At 46.1% G+C, this 6,126-nt stretch overlaps 1 pseudogene; it reads left to right on the top strand.

Annotated features, from left to right (window-relative positions):
- Positions 1-4,137: 4,137 nt before the first annotated feature.
- On the top strand, positions 4,138-4,710 carry LOC123395950 (annotated as a pseudogene).
- Positions 4,711-6,126: the final 1,416 nt, after the last annotated feature.

Below are 6,126 nucleotides of genomic sequence, written 5' to 3'. Positions count from 1 at the left end.
ACAGCTGCATTCACTTTAAATAGGGCACCATCAAAATTCGTTGAGACGACACCATACAAACTGTGGTATGGCAAAAGGCCAAAGTTGTCGTTTCTTAAAGTTTGGGGATGTAATGCTTATGTCAAAAAGCTTCAGCCTGAAAAGCTGGAACCCAAAGCGGAAAAGTGCATCTTCATAGGTTACCCAAAAGAGACAGTTGGGTACACCTTCTATCTCAAATCCGAGGGCAAAGTGTTTGTTGCTAAAAACGGAGCTTTTCTCGAGAAGGAGTTTCTCCCGAGAGAATTGAGTGGGAGGAAGATAGAACTTGATGAGGTTGTCGAACCTCTCATCCCTCTAGATGGTGGCGTAGGGCAAGGGGAAACCTCTGTCATTGCGACGCCGGTTGAGAAGGAAGTTAATGATGATGATCATGAAACTCCGGTTCAAGTTCCTATCGAACCACGCAGGTCGACGAGACCACGTGCTGCTCCAGAGTGGTACGGTAATCCCGTCATGTCAATCATGTTGTTTGACAACAATGAACCTGCAAATTATGAAGAAGCAATGGTGGGCCCAGATTCCAACAAATGGCTAGAGGCCATGAAGTCCGAGATAGGATCCATGTATGAGAACAAAGTATGGACTTTGGAAGTACTACCTGAGGGCCGCAAGGCTATTCAGAACAAATGGATCTTTAAGAAGACGGACGCTGACGGCAATGTGACCGTTTATAAAGCTCGACTTGTGGCAAAGGGTTTTTCACAAGTTCAAGGAGTTGACTACGATGAGACATTCTCACCCGTAGCAATGCTTAAGTCCGTCAGAATCATGTTAGCAATAGCTGCATTTTTCGATTATGAAATCTGGCAGATGGATGTCAAAACGGCGTTCCTTAACGGTTTCCTTAAGGAAGAGTTGTATATGATGCAACCCGAAGGTTTTGTCGATCCTAAGAATGCTAACAAGGTGTGCAAGCTCCAGCGATCCATTTATGGGCTGGTGCAAGCATCTCGGAGTTGGAACAAACGCTTTGATGAGGTGATCAAAGCATTTGGGTTTATACAAGTGGTTGGAGAATCTTGTATTTACAAGAAAGTGAGTGGGAGCTCTGTGGCGTTTCTAATATTATATGTGGATGACATATTGCTGATTGGAAACAACGTAGAGTTTTTGGAGAGCATAAAGGATTACTTGAATAAAAGTTTCTCTATGAAGGACCTAGGAGAAGCTGCTTACATTCTAGGCATTAAGATCTACAGGGATAGATCGAAACGCCTGATAGGACTTTCACAAAGCACATACCTTGATAAAGTTTTGAAGAGGTTCAAAATGGAACAGTCCAAGAAAGGGTTCTTGCCAGTTTTACAAGGTACGAGATTGAGTAAGACTCAGTGCCCAGCAACTGATGAGGATAGAGAGCATATGAGCACCGTCCCCTATGCTTCAGCCATAGGTTCTATCATGTATGCAATGCTGTGCACTAGACCGGACGTTAGCTTGGCCATAAGTATGGCAGGCAGGTTCCAGAGTAATCCAGGAGTGGATCACTGGACGGCGGTCAAGAATATCCTTAAGTACCTGAAAAGGACTAAGGAGATGTTTCTCGTGTATGGAGGTGACGAAGAGCTCGCCATAAAGGGTTACGTCGATGCAAGCTTTGACACAGATCCGGACGACTCTAAGTCGCAGACCGGATACGTATTTATTCTTAATGGGGGTGCGGTAAGCTGGTGCAGTTCCAAGCAAAGCGTCGTAACAGATTCTACATGTGAAGCGGAGTACATGGCTGCCTCGGAGGCGGCTAAGGAGGGTGTCTGGATGAAGCAGTTCATGACGGATCTTGGAGTAGTGCCAAGCGCACTGAATCCAATAACCTTGTTCTGTGACAACACGGGTGCCATTGCCCTAGCAAAGGAACCACGGTTTCACAAGAAGTCCAGACACATCAAACGACGCTTCAACCTCATCCGCGACTACGTCGAAGGGGAGGACGTAAATATATGCAAAGTGCACACGGATCTGAATGTAGCAGACCCGCTGACTAAACCTCTTCCACGGGCAAAGCATGATCAACACCAGAACTGTATGGGTGTTAAATTTATTACAATGTAATTCGCATGATGATGTGAGGGCTAGATTATTGACTCTAGTGCAAGTGGGAGACTGTTGGAATTATGCCCTAGAGGCAATAATAAATATAGTTATTATTATAATTCATGTATCAAGATAATCGTTTATTATCCATGCTATAATTGTATTGAATGAAGACTTATATACATGTGTGGATACATAGACAAAACACTGTCCCTAGCAAGCCTCTAGTTGGCTAGCCAGTTGATCAAAGATAGTCAGGGTCTTCTGATTATGAACAAGGTGTTGTTGCTTGATAACTGGATCACGTCATTAGGAGAATCACGTGATGGACTAGACCCAAACTAATAGACGTAGCATATTGATCGTGTCATTTTGTTGCTACTGTTTTCTGCGTGTTTAGTATTTGTTCCTATGACCATGAGATCATATAACTCACTGACACCGGAGGAATGCTTTGTGTGTATCAAACGTCGCAACGTAACTGGGTGACTATAAAGATGCTCTACAGGTATCTCCGAAGGTGTTCGTTGAGTTAGTATGGATCGAGACTGGGATTTGTCACTCCGTGTGATGGAGAGGTATCTCGGGGCCCACTCGGTAATACAACATCACACACAAGCCTTGCAAGCAATGTGACTTAGTGTAAGTTGCGGGATCTTGTATTACGGAACGAGTAAAGAGACTTGCCGGTAAACGAGATTGAAATAGGTATGCGGATACTGACGATCGAATCTCGGGCAAGTAACATACCGAAGGACAAAGGGAATGACATACGGGATTATATGAATCCTTGGCACTGAGGTTCAAACGATAAGATCTTCGTAGAATATGTGGGATCCAATATGGGCATCCAGATCCCGCTATTGGATATTGACCGAGGAGTCACTCGGGTCATGTCTACATAGTTCTCGAACCCGCAGGGTCTGCACACTTAAGGTTCGACGTTGTTTTATGCGTATTTGAGTTATATGGTTGGTTACCGAATGTTGTTCGGAGTCCCGGATGAGATCACGGACGTCACGAGGGTTTCCGGAATGGTCTGGAAACGAAGATTGATATATAGGATGACCTCATTTGATTACCGGAAGGTTTTCGGAGTTACCGGGAATGACGAATGGGTTCCGGGTATTCACCGGGGGGAGGGGCAACCCACCCCGGGGAAGCCCATAGGCCTTGGGGGTGGCGCACCAGCCCTTAGTGGGCTGGTGGGACATCCCAAGAAGGCCCTATGCGCCATAGGAAGAAAATCAAAGAGAAAAGAAAAAAAAAAGGAGGAGGTGGGAAAAGGGGGAAGGACTCCTCCTTCCAAACCTAGTTGGATTCGGTTTGGAAGGGGGGGACTCCCCCCCTTGGCTCGGCCGACCCCCTTGAGGGTCCTTGGACCCCAAGGCAAGGCTTCCCCTCTTCCCCCTATATATACGGGGGTTTTAGGGCTGATTTGAGACAACTTTGCCACAGCAGCCCGACCACATATCTCCACGGTTTTACCTCTAGATCGTGTTTCTACGGAGCTCGGGCGGAGCCCTACTGAGATTAGATCACCACCAACCTCCGGAGCGCCATCACGCCGCCGGAGAACTCATCTACCTCTCCGTCTCTCTTGCTGGATCAAGAAGGCCGAGATCATCGTCGAGCTGTACGTGTGCTGAACGCGGAGGTGCCATCCGTTCGGCACTAGATCGTGGGACTGATCGTGGGACGGTTCGCGGGGCGGATCGAGGGACGTGAGGACGTTCCACTACATCAACCGCGTTCACTAACGCTTCTGCTGTGCGATCTACAAGGGTACGTAGATCGAATATCCCCTCTCGTAGATGGAAATCACCATGATAGGTCTTCGTACGCGTAGGAAAATTTTTGTTTCCCATGCGACGTTCCCCAACAATCTGGGAGGCATGGGTTGCTCGGCTGCTGCGACGGTTGTCCAGGAGCGGTCTCGGAGGCTCAGATCGGGGCGATCCCGATCTGTCCGCTCCGGCGACAGGGCTGACCGTCGGGGTCTGCAACGGGGCGGACGATGCGCCGACTGGTGGTTCGGCGTGGAGGCGCAGTGGAGTTCACATGCCCGATATGCGCTTCCTGCGAGAACTTCGGCTTTCGAGGTGGATCTGAGGCTTGATTGTGGTTATGGCTCCTCTCTTAACCCGTGTGGGCTTTTGGGGCCATGGCTATGGTGGTCAGCGTGGTTGTGGTGGAGGCGGCGGCTCTTGGGGTCGCCCCGGTGGTAATGGTGTGTTGCTTGTATACGCGGTGGTGCCGATCTCAACACGAGCAATCCATTATGGTTATGTGTAGGCCATGGAGCCCTTTCGATCTAATTGGTCTGGTCTCACCATTGTTGAATACAAGCGGAGTCAAGGCTCGGTTTGCAGGTTCGTTTTGGCTTGGCTCCCTCCTCGGAGTTTGTAGAGGCGGTGAGTTTTTAGGCTCTGGGCGAAAGCATGTTTCTTCGACGGCGGTCGATGCCGGCAATGTTGGTGCTTGCGGTTGTCCTCTTCTTCCTTGGAGACATTGTCGAAGAGTTACCTCTCACCACTGAGTCCTGGCTGGTTGGGATTGGAAGCGGTACTGGGGTTGTTGGCTAGGCCGGACCATTCTCAAGATTCGATGGAGTGGTCTTGCGCGTATCTGGGTGAAAGCTTTGTGATCGATGGAGGTCGATGCTGAAGACGACGACGGTGTCAGTTGATACTGTTTTTCTTCTTGAAGGCGTCGTTGAAGATCTTGCTCACTATCATTTCGGACAGAGATTGTGATACGTGGAGGTGGTTCGTTCGTGTTGTATCGCTGGTTGTTTTTTTCTTTCTTTCTTTTTTTCTTTTTAGTTCTACGGTTTTTGTCTGGTTTTCCTCATAAATCGGGCCACTCTGTATTTCTTTTTCCTCTTAATGAAATCAACAGAGCATGTGCCATGCAAGTCAAAAGAAAAAAAAGAATCATGTCACCTCAGCACCTAAATTACCCCAACTTGATTGTGCAACAAAAGAGATTCAGAATCATACTCTTAGAATTTTAAGCCACCGATCAGATTTTTTAATAAATATTTTAAGTCTATAAGGTTCAACCCGAAGTGCATGCTGCAATTCACTGTTCCAAAAAACACACATGTGGGTATTTCTGTTGTTCACGCTATCTCTACTCTAGTCATAATTTTGTTTTGTTACATTGTCCAAAATAAGAACTGGATTCTATGTTAATATGTTTTTTTTTTCAAATTACATGAGTGTGTTTAATTTTGAATTTGTGACATTTGTCCTGTTTTCTCAAGCGTGGTTGCGGGAAAGCAGAGTTTACCCAGTTATCGATGTGATACCAAGTTTCCCAATCATCTAATCTGTAATTGAGTTCCAATTTATTTGGTAGAGTTCTTCGAGGCTATAGCTTAATGTAGATGCAAACTTTATTTCAAGTTTCTCATTTGTGTTAGCGTATCTGTCCTACCGTCCATTCTCACATAACACTGAAGGGCTTTGAACGAACTCACAACCTACTAGACTACTAGTACGCATACCACATGGAAATTAGTCATAGCGCATGGTGATTAGATGCCAGCAAACACAAATGATTTTGATAGGAAGTTTCACCATGTGGCAAGCTGGAAATAGCACCTTGTAAGCAATTTTAATAGTTTGGTACTGGGCCATGAAGTGAAATGAAATGATATCTCTTGGCCATGAACGGAACAGAGTACTTTGATCCCTATATGCATCCTACTGGGCCAAGAACGCAGATGATCTCCGGTTGTAGTTTATCAATCCTCCCAGAAGAATAAACAAACCTTGTCATGATATTCCCAGTAGCCAAAGTAACTCGGTGACCTAGGATATATCATGCAAAATCAATGAAACTAATCCGTGATTAATAGTAACAATGTTGTAGAACCACAGAAAGACGAAACCAACTATATCAAATTATTGAACTCCTTTGAAATAGTGTTTAGTAGACTTACGAATTGAGTGAGCAAATATCCGGATACCTCTCAAGCCTACAACACACCTCTAAAACCTTATGCACATGCTTAATGCCAAGTATACTTGCACTCCCTTGCAT

This window comes from Hordeum vulgare, chromosome 5H, assembly GCF_904849725.1.
Source record: "Hordeum vulgare subsp. vulgare chromosome 5H, MorexV3_pseudomolecules_assembly, whole genome shotgun sequence".
Classification (NCBI taxonomy): Eukaryota; Viridiplantae; Streptophyta; class Magnoliopsida; order Poales; family Poaceae; genus Hordeum; species Hordeum vulgare.
The sequence above is the reverse complement of the archived record's forward strand: the minus strand, read 5'-3'. Positions and strand labels throughout refer to the sequence as shown.